Source organism: Ciconia boyciana, chromosome 6, assembly GCF_034638445.1.
Source record: "Ciconia boyciana chromosome 6, ASM3463844v1, whole genome shotgun sequence".
Classification (NCBI taxonomy): domain Eukaryota; kingdom Metazoa; phylum Chordata; class Aves; order Ciconiiformes; family Ciconiidae; genus Ciconia; species Ciconia boyciana.
Window position 1 is genome coordinate 22,668,595 of NC_132939.1, and position 16,986 is coordinate 22,685,580.

Here is a 16,986-nt window from a genome sequence, read left to right on the forward strand (position 1 = left end):
GCTCAACGTGACATATTTATTACTAGTTTCAGTCTTGCATGGTCAACCTACCTTACGGACTGTGCAGTGCAAAGCAGGAGAGAAAACTTAATGAAGACAAGTCAGAGGCACAGGATATTCCTCCAGGCTTGTTCTGGGGTGAGGGAGAGACGTTAGGTGCAATTTTGCATCCTCTGCAGATAGGCTAACAATGCACCTGCCAGTATTGCTTGCTGAAGAGCTGGGCTGATGGCACTTTACCAAAAGAGGCTGCTATTATTTATTGTAGGAGAAGATTGCCCAGATACTGAGACTTTGTTGGCTTCAAGTGCCTCGTTCAGCAACAGGATAAAGGAATGAAAGTCACATGAGAAGACAGCTCATGGGAGCTTCGTGGGAAGCAGCATTGCTACATTGAGCCAGACCAGAACTGGTGTCAGTGAAAGTTCTTGCTTTTAGCTCACTGCTCCACAGGCAGTGCACAGTGAGCTCACAGCTCTAGATTGCTTACAGTGACCATATGTCAATCCAGAAAGCATTTCACCACTGTGCTTGCTGTTAATTAGCTTCAGCAATGCAAAGAAGCCAGCAACTAAGTGGCAGCAGAGTCTTCAGCCTGCAGGGCCACCAGCACACCCCAGGGCAGTTGGCCACCTACTTTGAGGCTGCTCCCTCCCAGGCTCCTAATGCTGTTTCCTGAGGTGACCCTGCCAGATCTCTCCACTGTCCAAGGAGTTCAAGATAACTAACATGGAGCTGCAGTTTGCTTCCTAGTTGTGCAAATAAGAATTTTCCTTTCCAGAAAACCTTGTTTTCTATTGTCTGATTCAAAGGAGGATTGATTCCTTTCCAACGAGTACAAGATTCCTCAATATGTATATGGGCAGTTATTGGGCATGTTGGGAAGGTGGACCTTCAGGACAGAAAGGGAAGCATCTTCCCAAGAAAGTCTGCAGCAGCAATATAATGGAGAACATTTTGGTCCAGAAGCAGAAATTAAAAACACCCCTAGTGGAAATATGTCTTGGGAACTTTAAATACCAGTGGTGGTCCTCTGTTTTACACCTCATTTGGGAAACAGCTGCACTCATGGCAAATAGTCACCCTAAAACTACAGTAAAGCAGGAGAAAAGCATTGCTTCCTCAATCAGCAGCTATGGCAAGGGAGGCTCTGGAGACAACTCCAGAAAGTGTAGGAGGAAAGGGGGAAGGAGGAGGTAGTCCATACCTGTTTGTATGTGCATACACACCCTCCAGCCCCTGAGGTTGGGCTGCATCTTGGCTCCTTAATATAATCCATTCAGTTCTATTCTGGGACAGCTTCTCAGAATCGCTCTTATTTGCAAGCATGAGCTGACCTTATTCTCCTTTATATTGCTGCTGTCTGAATGAAAACATCAGTGGAGAAAGCAAAGCAGCACAGCTGGCTGGAAAGTAAATTGTGTACAACACGTGTGTTCCCATCCTGAGCTCCTAGGCTGTTCTGCTTCAGCTGCGCTCTCTGGCTAGTAGGTTGTGAGACACTTGCATGTCGAGCCACGTCCTGCTACCTTGCACCAGCCCGCTCCCTGAGAAACTGGTGACAAGAAAAACTCCTGGTGTCAGCACATCCCCAATGGCTGCATTTCCTCTGCGAGTGAGAAAATGGCGAGATCCCTTGGCAGGTACTTCCCAACAGCCCTGGCCCCAATGAACTCATTAGTGACAAGGTGACCTTGACAAGGTGAGATAAGAAGCCTCTCAGCCCAAGTGTCTCCAATAAACAAAGTACAGCTGCATAGTCTGATGTTCAGGCAATTTAGACACAGGATCAACCAGCACCCAAGCCAAAAAGATGTTTTGGTGGTGAGCCTGTCAGCTCAACAGAGAACCAGGGTGAGCACACCTCCTCCCTGACTTGCCTCTGTGGTTCTGCCCCCTCGCTATTGCACTGTATGTGGTCTGGGCTGCCCTCGGGCATCTCAAAACCTGCCTCTGTGGATGTGCATGTGTATGTGTGTGTGTATAAATCCCTGGGAGCACAGGAGCTTGAGCTGGGGAAAGATGGATGCACCAGGGGAAGGCAGGAAGGATTTAGTGTGCAAGCATGGAGCTTCTCAAGTCTGGCACAAATGGGTGGCTTTTGTGGAGGGACTTACCACTGCCTTACCCCTGCCTCCTTGCTGCCACTTCTTGGCAATACTGGTTTTGCTAACACAAGGCAGGACACAGCTGGCCAAACATACAACCAATCCTGCGCTGCTTTGTGGGGATCCTGAGCACTCTACCGGGTGCCACTGTATGTCCCTCTCATGGCCCGTGGTGCTGCCGAGTGCTGCCCTGGCTGCCAGCGCCTTCCTGGGGCTCTTCAAAGTTCAGGGTCTGGGCAGTGAAAGGGTGGGTTGATCCATCATTTGTTTCCAGCATTTGTCATCCCTGAGTCACTGCTGTGAAAACATGAAAAAGCCAGGTCCCCACTGACCGCAGGGCAGCAGACTCAAGGGTCAAAGGCATAGCAACAAAACTAAATAAAAGAAACAAAAAAAAGGTAATACTGCACCAAAGGCAGTGCAACAAGACATTTTCAGGAAACTGCTGTTTTCAAGGAGTTTGAGAACATGCTGGAGACTTTATCTCTTAGGTCACTGCCTCAAAGACAACTGAAAACTAGTAGTGATCCAAAGTCTTTGCTACTGGACAACAGCTTGTTATAGACAGTAAATTGGTTATAGCCCCAATTCCCATTGTTTGGGTCCCCCTTGTCACCAATTATGCCCAGGTCAAGGAGAGTGACTTTCCAGCACAGTGGGTGAGTGCTGCCATCTCCCCGACTGTGGCTGCTTGGGCACACAGCTGAGGCTTTCCATGGGTGAACAGTCACTTTTGGGGGGTCCTGTGTCCCTAGGTGCACTGTAGCCATGGTGCTCAGTGGCTTTAAATAGAGGTCTGGGTGTTTGGGACCTCTCAAAATTAACAGCTGAAGGCAGTTTAAACAAAGGCTGTGCTGAAATCTGCAGGGCTCATATAGTGCAGCTCACAACTCCACGTGGCTGCTGAGGCTTGCAGAAGGCAGAGAAGCCATAGTGCAAGCTAGCAAACTGGCATGGTGTGCCATCTGGCCCTGTCTTTCCCAGTTTTGGGCTGGATTCTCATTTCCAGTGACATGGTAGCAGTTGCCTATTCCTTATATGAGTCCCTCAGCGTTTCCATTTGTCTCACTAAAATCGCAGCCTGGCTGTAGGTTTTTAACCTGTTTTGACACTTTTGCTTCCAAATAGGAGGACCATAAATTTCTCCTCACCATTTTTGCAGAGGGCACATAACCAGAGCACCGCAGCCTTTGGAAGTAGTCCTGTTAAAAAGAAGAGTGAGGTGATGGCATGTTAGAAAAGATCCCCAGGGAAGCCTTTGTCACTATCAGCATTTGAAAGATGATCAGCTGTTAGATAAATCTCCCATAAAATATCACTTAGTCCACTTGGGCCAAAGTGGGTTGGTCAAAGGTATTCATAAGGATTTGCAAAATGTGCCTTCAGGTTTACAGGCTAACCAGTCAAGAATATGAGGTAGAAAGTCATAGGAGTGGAGATTTTAAAAGTTGTGCTGGCCCAGAAAGCACAGCCATGTTGGTGTGCCCACCCAGCATTTCCTGAGGATGGACTATGCAACAAGAGATGGGCATGTCCCCAGCTGCTCCTGCCCTTGGTGGCTGCATGCATGCTGGGAAAAGCTTGCCAGAGACAAGGGACATCTCCAGCCAAGGGAGCTTCAAAAATGAAGTTAAAGATTTGGTTTAGGTGCATCTTGCATCCCTGCCCAATTGCCAACCCCTGCCCAACTGCCTGCAGTAATACCATTTTCCTCAGTGTCTTTTTCCACCCAAAAAAGAGGCTCTGCTTGTGGGGAGCAAATGTGTGAATGTTATTTGGGTAATTAGTGTGGCTGAGGGATCATCCTTCCATGAGAGAGGGACTAAGAAAGTAACAGGGGGGAAGAAACAATCTTCGAGCGCTGCTTCTTGTAATCAGGTATTGGGGCTAATGCAGTATCTTTCTCTACCTGTGTATGATCACTGCATTTACATTTCTTGCCTGAAGATACAACCGATTTCAGGACACATTTATAAGCTGATGATGCCTGCCTCCTGAGGTGGATACAGGGCATTTCCTCCGTTGTGAGAAGGAAGCCAGCTTTTTCCAGCAGCATGTACGCTGCACACCAGGCAGGAGCTTACCCAGGCTCTGGCCTTCTGCAGGGGCAGGTATCAAGAGAATGGTGGGGTGAGGAAGGTCCTCAGCCTGATGGACAGATGGCCGGCACCAGGAAGGTAACTCTCTCATCTTCCTGGGGGTTATTTCCAACACGTGTTTAAGGCAGTATTAAAGGCACAATTGCATTATGGATTACAACACGCACTCAACTTCATCTAACTTTTGGGGGAAACCTACTGTGGTGGCCTCCCTGCGCACACACTGCTGCCGTTCCTGTGATGAGGGAAGAAAACAGCTGGAGTGGCCACCTGCCTAGGGTTTATTTGAGCAAAATCTCCTTTCGGACTCGGCTGCAGCCTTCCTGTGTGACCCTGGCAGCTCGCTTGGCCCCCAAGTGCTACCCAAGTATCGATGGATAAGACGCTGACATGCTGCGAGCTGAGCAGCACTGCCAACAAACAAGCTCTTGAGAGGCAAAGTAATCCCCTCACCAAGAAAAGGGCTTTTCTTTCTGTTCTATAGAAAATCAGCTAGAAAATATCTTGGAAGAAAATTCTGTTTCCATGAAATACATGGGACAAACTTTTGCCATTTTGGAGTCTGCTAGGATCTGCTCAGGCTCCGGGTTCTTATACTGGTGAGAAGTGGCTCTGGAAAAAGCAGAGCATCTCTCATCTATGTCGGCCCCGTACAAGCTGTTCTTTGTTCCTCCTCCTCTGCTTCTTGCCCCACTGCACAGGTGTGCTGTGCTTGGGCTACAAAGGATAAAACCATTTTGTTTTCTTCTTGCTTTAATTGTGCTTTCTGAGTGTTTGTGTATAGCCGAAGGGCAACATGTACAAACTTTAAATAGGCCTATTTGCTCTCACTGTTTAAGTGAGAGATCCAAGCGATGTCAAATGTGGGCATCTGTTGCTCAACGGAAATAGTGGTGTCAACTTGTCATACTTCACTCCTGCTCCTGCATCCTGTGTAGTGAAGCAGCAACCCACGCACAGCTGGAATTCCTGCCAACAGAAGAGCAACAGTCAGTAGGTGAAATCCACACAGTGCCTCATTTGGGTCTTTGAAATTGGACTCTTACAGGGCTGTGTGTGACTCTTACAGTGTTGTGTGACCTTTTTCTAGGCTGCCAGAGGTGTATTTTTCTTTTCTATGAAAACAAACAAAAAAATCATTTGACTTCAAAGGATTCGTTGTCAAAATGCTTTCCATTTGTGCAGTATTCTGTTCATTATTTGCTTTTGTCTTCTGTTCCCAGGGGTTGACATGTATCCTTCCTGGGCTATTTCTTTACTGTAGAGAGGCTAAAAATGCAGATTTGTTTTTATCTATGACAACATAGTCATATGTCCTGAATCGCCACTGGCAGAGCTGGAAGTAGCTTACGAGAGCAGCCAATATATCTACCTCCTGATGCAAAGTTCCTCCTTGAAGGGCAGTCCTTCTGTTTTAATCAATATGATATATAGAAGCTTTGATTACTTCCCTTCCTACTGCCCATTTCTCTGTTATTCACAAATCCTAGAGTTATCTGGAAACCCTGAAGATTTTGACTGTGTTTATAGTTTTGGCAGTCCAAGAAGGTCTAATTCTAGTTGCAATTAATGCATATTAAAACATATACATACAGATTTTTTTCACAGTTTGCTTTTAGACTCTGGACAGGCTGGGCTGCTCTGCCACAGCATGGCTGCTGATGAATGAAGGATTACACCCTTTGGGTTTTCTCTCAGACAGTGAAGTTCAACATTTCCTGATTCCATAGAAGCCAATATATTATCTTGCAGCTTATGGCAATTCTGGGTGAGCATCTAAACATCCCTGCCTCAAGGCCCTGGTTAATGCAAGGGCTTGTGCAATGTGTTATATTCAGTTAGAGCCTCTCTCTTTAAAGAAACAAAAGTAAGAACAACAAAAACAGAAGTAGGAGGGGGGGAAGGGAGAAATCAAAAATCTCCAGGAAGGCCTATGGATCAGAAAGAGGTAGAGGCGGGTGAACTTACAGGCCTGGTCCAGAAGACTGGAAAATTCAGTGGGCTTTGGCTCGAGCGCTGCATGTAGGGCAAGCTGTATGGCCACTGCTCCAGTGAGGAGAACAAGGCTTTTGTCTCCAGGCTAATCAGGCTGCCATCATTTCCAACATAAGTACCAATTTTGTGACAGCAAACCCAAACTACAAGGACCCTCCAGGCATTGCTGCATACAAGACCACGGAAGAGACCAGAGCCATACCCGCTGCCAGCCAGCTCCAAGTCTGGAGATCTTCCAGTGGGGTGCCATGGGTGGCAGGTTGTTACAGTCTTACTTGCCAATGGCCTTTTCCTTGCTGGGCCAAGAGAAGGGGCTGTATCAGGACTATACGTGGTTCTTATTTCAAGAGAAGGGGCTGTATCAGGACTACACGTGGGTATGTTTCTTAAAAAAGAGCAAAGGCGGCTGTCATCAAAGAGAGCCATGTCCACATTGAAATCTTAAGAAGAGCCAGCGGAAAGACAATGTCAGTGTGAGGATTTCTGCAGCTCCACATCCAGCCTATAAAGACCATAGGCCCTACTTTCTGGCTTAATGAGCAACATGGAAGATAAGGGTGTTATATCTTCATTGAAAAGATTAATGTCAAGTGTGAGGATTAGTACTCTGCAGCGCAAGAGATTAAGTTTGGATTTTGCAAGCTTTCCCATTATTGGCTTTCTCCCTAGACAATGCCCACAGGCATGTGCCACCCTCCCTAGCCAACACTGAATCTCAGGGAGTGTCTCTCATTCAGCTGTATTTCCTTTTGCTCCAGCTCCACATTAAAACAACCATTGCACTGAGACTGTGCTTCACTGTGCAGATTTACTGGGCCTCTCCCATACACCTCCAGGGATAAAACCTACCTTCTGTATTAGAAAGAGAAAAGAAGCAAGTTTTCACCTGCCAGGCAGAAGGCCGTGGCCACAAGTCCTGTCCCCAATCCAGCTGTGCCAGCTGGAGGTGGTACCTCCTCCTCCTGCTATAGCCACCGTTCATCAGCTCTTCTGGCAAACTGGTTTGTGTGAGCACTCCTGGTCCTGCTCCAGGCAAAACCAACCAGAATAACTCACAGCATCTACTTACATTGTTTAAACTAATCCAAGTCATTTTGCCTGAAGTGGATTAAGGGGTGCTCTGACTGGGAAGTCAGGGGAGAAATCAATGTCATCCTCTCTGAACCCACTAAAGGAAAGGCTTCTTCTGTATTCAGGCATCTGTGCTGCCAAGAGCCAGGAGCAAGACACAGGTGCATGCCAGATGGAGAGCTGAGGGGATCTGACAGCGAAGGATGTGCTGACAGCCTCGAAATGCAAAGTGCCTATGGCCTGACTTCACCCAGGAGTGTATGCTCCAGCAGCTGCGGCTGCTTCAAATAAGCCTGGCTTCAGGAGGTTCCTCGATTCTTCTGCTCTTAAGATAATTTCTGGTGGTGTTTTTTGCCTCACCAGTTTAATAGCTTCCACCTTGGACAAGGCTGACCGCAAACCTGCCACTTGTTGGCCAGGGCACAGGGTGCAAAGCCCACACTGCCGGTATCTCCAAGCATTTCAGCATGGTGCTTAGCTTGGCTCTGTCCTTTGTTCTGTGTCTGTGTTCCACTGGCTGAGCAAAGTGCATAGAGGAATACTTCTTCCTGTTTGTGTTAAATGCTTCAATTTCATGAGGCAGAGACCCTGAACTGGAGGAGCTCTAGGTGTTGATAAAGCTGCACTTGAAGGAAAATCAGGGCTTTGTTCAGGAATCTCAGAGTTGCTTTGATTGTTTGCCTAGTAAGGCTTCATATCATAATAGGATCAAATACTCTTTACAGACAGTAAAACTGAGTCACAGAGAGAAATGGATGTCTAACTTTACACAGGAACACATGCCAAGCCAGAGAACATGAATCTCAGTGTAGAAAAGGTCAGGCTCCCAAAATAATAAAACAATTTAATTATCTGACACCTTTTCATTAATTATATATTTCTGTGCAAACTTGGGACCATTTTTACTCTCCTTTAAATTAACATTTTGGCAAAAGGGAAGTACTTCATGATGTAAGGTGGGTGGCTAGCTCTGACTGTTGTGCCTCTCTGTTTCATCCGCGTAAGGATGAAAGCAAGGGAGGAGCACAGCGGCTGCTCTGACCGCTGCCAGGAGGCAAGTTGTGAGAGGGGCACAGCCACACCGGATCCCTCCTGCCACGCTCGCCCCACTGTCTTCAGCAAAGTCCTGCAGCTTCTCACAGGCTTTCCCCTTAAAAACTGAAGGGAGGGTGAGGAGGAAAGTTTGTATCTTTATTTATTGCACAGGTTTTAAAACACTGAGTTTTTTTAATCTTTGTATTTCCTACATTGCTATTTCCCATAGCAACTCTACATCAAGTCCCAGCAGTTAGGCTGATGCCATGCAGCCAGGGACATTAGCACTTGCTGACCTGTAAATGACGTCACTCTCTTTGCGTACTTAGTCTGTAGGACCCCACAGACTTGTAACCTGATCTGGAGCCGCACTGAGACCATCCAGTTTATGCTCTGTCCCCACTGAGCTGCTGCTGAAGCAATGAAATCCGAGAGCTATGAAAAATGCATTTCAAGTTGAATAATTAAGAAAGTGTCGAAGGAAAGGTCCTGTTTTATTATGACCTATAAAATACTAGGAAAAGACCCCATTCATTTTGCCCAGTTTTATTTTTAATAGATTACTTAATGGGTTGCTGCTGAGGTAAATATATGTGTGTATAAAGAGAGTTTAAAAATGATTGTGCCCATACTAATGGCTCCTCACAATATTAAAAAACAGAGTATGTGGAAATGTAAATTCCTCTATATCTTTCTTGTCAGTTTTTATTTTGCACCTTGCAGGAGCCCCATTTAATCTCTAGCAATAACTAATTTCCCCTGGGTTCTTAGCCTTGTCCTTCCTGCCTCTAATACTAGATTGGCAATCCAGTCACAAATAGTTAAAAGCAATATCGTAAAGTGAATATAATCATGGCCAGTAACTGGGCAACTGCCTGCTTAATCTGATTATCGGCCTGTGACGCACTGTAGCCCGTTAACCTTGTTTTGACCAGCTTCCTGACACTTGTGGCACAAATGAAGTGTGACGTGATTAAATGAGACTGATTAGTTTTGCTCACAGGACAATACCTGGCAGCTGCTGTGCTCAGGATTTACAATGCAGGGAAAGCTTTTAAGTCCCATAATTTAGCTATTATGATTGCTTTCCTCTGGCTGGAGGGATGACTGTCCTCTCCAAACGTGTAGTTTGGTGTGGACGCAACAACTTTTCTGTGGTCATTCCCTGTAGATCTCTGCAGGGCCCCAGCTCATCCCCCAGAAGCATGTCCGCAGGGCAGGGGTGGCTTTGATACACACCTGACGCAACCACCAGATTATAAACTGACCACATGAGAGAAAAACAGGACAGTGTGATGAGAGAGAGAAAAAGCAAACACAGCTCTATAAATGTATTTGATATTCTAACTATATTTTAACATGTTTTTTGGGGTAGTTTTTGGCCAGATCTTTTAAAAGTGGAAGTATTAGTTATGTAATAATCCAAGTACTCTGAGTTAGGTTGTTTTCTAATGGTGTGAGCTGTGTTAGGTGATGACAGCCTTTCTGCTGCAAAAGGATCGTTTCCCTCACTTGAAGCTTTGTGTGTTTTAAGGCCAAAAAGACTGTTACAATTGTTCTGATCTTCTGCATAGTGTTTTGGAGCATCTCCCTTGGCGCTGGAGGGCAGTGCCTTTGCTGGGGAGCGTGCTGGGTTGCCTGCTGTTGGTGCGGTGTTCTGAGCAGCTACAGATACATACATTTCTGCTAAGTTAATGTGCTGATTTACTTCATAAAGTAAAAAAAAAAAAAAATCTCTGCTAACCTTGCAAGCCCGCTATTGTTTACTGGAAAAGGCTAATAGGAAAAAAGAAAGGAGATACAAAGAAACAAGAGCATTAAGATGAAAAGAAAATAATTACCTTGGATGGGATATGAAATCAAGAACAATATTTTTCCTCCCTGTTATGGGCATTTATTTTTATTAGTAGAGTACTGGGATAAGGAGACATTGTTCTCCTAATGTAGTCAAAACAAATGTAAAATCCTCAGTCTGACATTGAAAATGACTGATGCTTGTGCAGGAGGCTGGGCTCGGGCAATCCAGATCACTATCACCCCGTCTTCTCATGTATAACTTTGCACGTTTCAGTTCACATAAAAGAATCCTAAATTCCTGCTCAAGAATGAGGCCTGTCAAATAAACATGCATCTGTGAGTCAAAACAAAACACATACAGAATAAAAATGCCTGAAATTAGCAGTATAATATAAATTCTTCTCATTGACTGGATTAATTAGCAGAGCTTTAGGAGCTACACAAAAAGCTGCATGGGTGTGCAGGCACAGGATGGCATGGGAGAGGGTTGAAACACTAAGCTCGGCAGTGGCAGGCCAGGGAAAACGCTCTCCTGGAAGACAGTAACTCAACCTTCAGCTTCTGGTAATTTTGGGAAAGATTTCATGGCCAAACACTCACATGTTCAGGATTACCTAGCAGAAAATTATATGACTGTCAGCAAAGTAAATTGTTTTGAATGGAGATGAACAAGGCACGTAAGCCAAGTCAGAGAACTACTAATCACTTGCCTGACTTTAACGGTTTCTAATTGCGGTGTCTAGGTCCTGGGTGCCTTAGATAAATGCTTATAATAATATAATGCCTGTTACAGGAGGACCAGCAGTATTTTGTATGCAGACATGTCAAGTTGACAAGGGTATTAAGTCCTGTGAGATGAAGTGCAGGCAGGCCTGGTGCCTGCCACTGGCTTCTCCTCCCTGCCCACTGCCTGGGGTGACGCCACCATGGGGCCCAGCAGGACCTGGGGGGCCACCCTGGTCCCTGCTTCCCCTCCATCTGCCCTTCCCCTCTCCCCTGGGTATGCCACCTTGGAATATGAAGCCTTAGATGGCCCAGACGTGGATGGGAGCACTTCATTGCTCCTGTGACATGTTATTAGTGGGCGCCAGCAGTGCCAGGGGCAGGCAGGGGGCCACGAGGCTGTTTTGCTTGGAAGCAGGCACCCCATGTTATGGCATTTTTAATATATAAGCACAGTACTGCATCCAGCTAACACGTGCCAGGCTGCTTGGCACTGCCAACCATGGCATGGATGGGGCAGCCTGGGATGGAGCCTCTTATCTGTGAAACCCAGGTCAAAGCAGGACAAGTCCAACCTGATGGCCCCCCAGTGTGACATGAAGCCCTGGCAAGCTACCAACAGGCACAAGCCCAGGTTTCCCTGCTTTGCTCCCCTTTGGTTGTCCAGCTCTAGGGGAGGAAGCCCTGAACGGGTACTAGAGGCAGGTACCTAGCCCAGGCTAGCAAAACTAGAGCCTGGGGGCTTCCCAGAGCTTGTGCCCGGTGGTCCATTTCCTTCCCCAGGGAGGGACCGGTCTCTGCCATGTTTGTAGGCTTTGGCCATCTGAGACCTCACACTGAACATCACCCAGCTGCAGTGGGAAGGCAGCTGTCTGCCTCCCCAAAAGCAGAGAGGTAGTCTCATCACCTAAGCAAACAGCCAGACGCTGCACCGGACTTGCCAACACATTTATTATAGCAGCGTTGTACAGAGGTCACAGTCGTGGGTGAGGTCTTCCTCAGACTGAGCACAGGGTTAGTGCATTGGGAAACTATCATCCAAACTGGTGAAGAATAGAGGGGAAACAATCGCAAAGAAATGCTAGGATTAGCTGTTGGCTTACAAAAGGGAAAATTAATGGAATAGGATATCCTGTCGGTCAACTAATATAACTCATGCTGGGAATGGATGCCAGCACACCAGTACTCTGCCAAGGCAAAGACTTTCTGGGCTAGTCCTACAGTGTGAAATTATTTTCCCATTCCTGCTGTAAGTCCCCATTCTCTCTTCTGGAAGCAGGTTAAATTCAAAGATGTGTTCTCTATTTTTAATAGCCTTCTTGTTTTTTTTCCAGATGCCTGCTTTTGCATTTCTCTGATGTTTCCTGTAGGGGTAGTCCTCAGTGATTCCCTACAATGACACTCATGAAGACAGACTGTTAAATATGAATCACAGATGCCATGAAGAATTCCCTGATATCGCTACCAAGAAGGAGGCGGAGGAGGTAAGAGTTAAGGGCAAAAAGCAGTATCATAGCAGAAGAAGTTTGTTCAATCCTACATGCTGCAGGAAATAATTTTGTTAATGTAGTGTTGCAATCTTTTGAGAGTATCCCTCTCCTGGAAGGATTTCTTGGAAGCTCTTAAGTGCTTTTGGTAAGTCTTTGCATTTAGGCCATACATCCCTGGTATGGATTATTTGGAAACGCTAGCTCCTGCTTCAGAACAATAGGGCAGAGCCTAAGCATTGGTTTAACTCTTTATCTTTTATTTGTGACAGGATTGATGCAAGGTAACAGTCTGTAATAACATGCTGGACAGAAGCTGTCTTGACCTGGTGATTTAGATTGCCTGACGTTAATAGCTTCTTCTTAGCATTCCTGTTGCCTAGCTGCCTGTTTACTTACCATTTGCTTTAAAGTATCTTAACAGACTTGATGTGGTATCAATTCATTAACTCATTCGTTCTCTGTACAGAACAGAAAAAAATTATGTCCTCCTGCCTTAGTGATGAAGACAGAAAACTTGTCATGATGGACTCATGCTATTGCTAGGATCCCTCTCACTCTTGAAAAAAATACTTTTACAACTTGTTTTGCTCTTTTAGAGTCTCCAACTCTGCTTGCCATAGGATTCTCCCGATCCTATTTTTCTTTACTCATCCATTTTCTATGCTTTACCATCCTGACTGACTGTACAGGACAGAAACTTATACTTAAATATGTTCCTAAGCTGGAGCTTTTGTCTTGTGGAGAAATTAGAGTTCAGACAGCTATCTTTTAAATTACACCTCTCAGCTGGTTTCAGGCCAGCTTAATCTGACTCGCTACATCTCAGTGCTAGTTGCAATTTAGCCATTAACAAGGTCAAACTTGGAAAGAATTGACTGACTCAAAAATAAATCTTTGAAAAGAGGTTTAATAAAGATAAATCCCATTTTCATGCCATCCCAGCAAGTCCAGCCACCAGCATTTCAAACAGCTCTGCTAGGGCCTGACTTCTGCCCTAGCGTCTGCTGTTTAGGGGAGCACTCCCTGTTTATATCACTAAATTTTTACAAGCTAACCCAAAGGAATGCCTATACAGTGCTCTAGTCAACCTTAAGAGGCTTCTAACAATACACTAAATAAATAAACACTTAGCCTTTACCAAATAACCCAAATCAATCAACCCAGTGGCCATGTAAGTGCAGGACAACCCGTGCTAAGTATTTGTGCAACATCTCATGCAAAACTGTAAGTGTAATACAAACAGTAATGAAGCTACTTTATGGGCATTAGCACCAGCTTCTAAAAAACTAATCCATTGGACTTTGGGGACATTTTGTTTTCAGATCCAAATTTGCACGGGTTTCGTATGAAATTCCAAGACAGTGAAAACTATCTTTTGTTTTCAGTTCAACTCTGACTCACACCTGTGAGACACTTGTGTCACCACAGCTAATTCAGATCCATCTGAGTTCAAGCAGGGCGGTCTCAGGGATCTGAGTACATGCTGCTGAGTGGGGAAACCCAAACCTTCCCTTGTGCAGGACATTCACTTTCTGCACAACCCCTGCTGTTATGCAACCACATGCAAAGAAATAGGGATCACTGCTGCTTTCTTCTATATCTGCTCCTACACCTGCTGTTAAACTGGTACCTTTTACCTGAACTCAGCTTGTGCTGAGGTTTGACTGTAAGCCTACATGATAGAAATAGCTTCCCTACTAGTGATTCTATGGTGTTTCCCTACATCCATGAAGGCTGTACTTTGTCTCTTGAAGTCAGCTGCATAGTCCTTTACCTAATACCTTGCCACCCCTTTGTGTAACATGAGCTTCACCTTGGTGGCCCACCATGTGTGGATGTGTGGCTTTGTACAGCGCTCTGTTAACTCCAGCTGGAGTATGAGCAAAGATGGCTTCTCTCCTAGTCAGTGAGACAGGAAAGAACATTTCACAGACATAAGCTGTCCTGTACTGTAACCCAAACCTGCTCCTTTTGTTGGACAGAGAAAGAGAAGGAGAGTTTTTTGCTGAGGGAGACATGCCAGCCAATGCCAGGCCAAAGGGATCTGCTGGCTGGAGAGTTTCAGATGTGGCTGGAGCTGCTGGGGTTCAAATTTCCATTCTGGTTTGTGGCACAGTCATTCATTTTGCTGTTGGTCCTGCTGATGCTCCCAGCAGCCTCTGGACCTGAAAAGCCCTTTGTGCTTCTGGCAGGTGAAACAAATACCAATGCATGCATAAGAGAGGTCACTTTGGATTTCCATACAGACAGGTTTTCCTTTTTTTTTTCCTTTAATGAGATTTCAGGAGAGGGTGAGGGAAGGTGGCTGAAATAACATTATTATGGAGCTTGTAATTGCTTATACAGCTTTCTAACATACCTGTATTAACAAAAGCATGATGGAAGAGAGGCAAGGGACTGGCTGCTCTCTGGACCATGGTAGGGAAGGACAGGGATGCATGCAGGGGTGGAAGAGCGCTCTTCTGACATTGCATGAATAATCTAATCTGGGCCATAATAATTTCCTACTGGCTCAGCATCAGTTACATCGTTAGCCTAACACTGAAATTAGATCTTGCCTATCAGTGACATTTGCTTTCCTATCTGGACCATCTCTGTACTGCCGTACTTCCTGGCTCAATTCATCTGGGACCAACAATCCCAGTTATGTCGATCCAGATGTAGCAGAAAGCTTTTACTGAGCACTCCCTGCAGACAAGGGAAACCATCAAAGTGAGTGTTTCAATATGCCATTGTTCTCTTGTGTAAAATAAGAACAACTCCATGTTACAACTTGGGATCTTATTCCCTTCCAGCTCCCTGCATTGATCACAAACAAACAAACAGCATATACTAAAAAGATATGCAAAGCATATCCCTTATCTAAATCCATACTATATCTATGTCTATACTGTGTGCAGTCCAGCTGAGACAACTGAGCTGGTGGGCCAGGTTCATTCAACAGTTGCTCCTCTTCCTCTATTAGGCACTAGGAAATAGAGATGCAGTATTTCTGGCTCCTGCCAGAAATATGACCTTTTTTATGACCTTTGGTCATAAAAGATTGTGCTGTGATCTTACATATTAAGCATGGTTTAGCCAGCACATTTCTCAGTTAGGAAGCCTCAAAGTGTTCAGAAGTTGTGGCAAGGAAATGGGAGATGTGCTTTCCTCAAATCAGTGCTGCCAGAGCCACCACACCAACAATGCTGCAAACACTTAAGTTTTCCCTTTTCCCCATGCATGCAAAATGACGTGTCATTAAGAGGTCCTTGCAATAACCAGTGAGTTCTTCACTTCTGAAAACTAGAGAAACCTGGACAAGTTCCTGTGTGGGTCATAAATTTCTACTGAGCCTCCTGTGCTTCCCAGGATGCAAACTTCTTGCTTCAGTACTCACTACTGATGGTTGCACCTCAGGGACGGAAGAAGTGATCTGAGCCCCAGCTTGAGTACCCCTTCTTGCCCCACGAGGGCTGCAGCTCACAGGGTGCTGGCTCTGGATCCATAAAGAGGATATACTTCACTTCAAGCACAGCCAGTCTGATGTCTGACTGTAAGTGTATGAGCTGTCACACTGCAGGGGGGGATTCATCTCCTCTTAGCTTCAGACATTTCCAGTACAGTTGTTTCCACTGGAGCCAGACATTGTGGGCTTCTTTCACATTTGATGGAGAGAAATAGGCATTTCTGGGGATTTAGCTCATGCTGAAGCAGACATTTAAAAAGTCAGATGAACCCTAGAAGTGCTTTCTAGGAGGACTTTATCCTTGAACAGCTTGAGGAACATTAGTCATTGAAAAGACTGAATTTTGGACAAACTCCAGATTACCATTTAGAAATACAACATTTTAAGCAAACATTTTAATGTAAGCAAACATTCATTTTACCCTTGTTAGCAAACACAAAATGACTTAATTCACAGTTTTTCAAATACCAGCCAGGTTCCCAGTTAGGAACTGCAAACACCATGTAGATTATCTTCTCCTGACATCTTGTTGCCTTGCATTTCAGGAAGGCTTAGAAGAGAGAAGATGGGTTCCTTTCTTCACCTCTTACCTAATCACAAAGTCATTTTGTAGTCAAGACCATTTTTAAAGGTGTCTGATTAAGGACCTCAGGATTCAATTCCAAAAGAATTAATTTAAGATCTGGCACTCAGAAAATTCAGCTTTAGCTTAGGTCTTATTTTCCTATGAAGGTTTTAGGATCATGGCTACTCCATTCTCTTCCACCTTGTATTTTTAACAAGTTGCCTGCTTCTTGTTACATTTCCTCTACCCTGTATACAAAGGCATCAGTGTGAGATAGCACGAAATATTTTGTGAAAATATAAAAAAAATAAATTCCCACATACACACATAAAAGGAGGCTTTCATGACATGTTTTTTTAATGACCTGGAGCAAAAGAGAGGCACTCTACTTTTAAAATAGGTGTTAAACCAGAGGCATGAGTTAAACTCTCAGACCTTCAGGTGGCAGAGACACCATAGGTGCTGTAACAGTTTCCTTTAGCTGGGGATTTACATGCATAAGGTAGTTTTATGGCATTTTCCTGCAAATTACAGCAAATTTTCATCATCCAGACATATCAGTTTAACTTTTGTTATTTATTTGTCAGAACCTCTTTAAGGGACAGCTGCAGATAAACTGCTGTGGTCCTACTAGGGGATATGTATTGATCTGGGC

General features: G+C 45.1%; 1 protein-coding gene across 1 annotated transcript in view; it reads left to right on the forward strand.

Annotated features, from left to right (window-relative positions):
* Positions 1-12,217: 12,217 nt before the first annotated feature.
* The window catches only part of LDLRAD3 (low density lipoprotein receptor class A domain containing 3), a 131,553-nt gene continuing 126,784 nt past the window's right edge, over positions 12,218-16,986 (forward strand). Inside the window, exon 1 of the mRNA XM_072865283.1 lies at positions 12,218-12,312. The gene's annotated coding sequence lies outside the window, so the exon portion shown is untranslated. The remainder of the gene's footprint in view (positions 12,313-16,986) is intronic.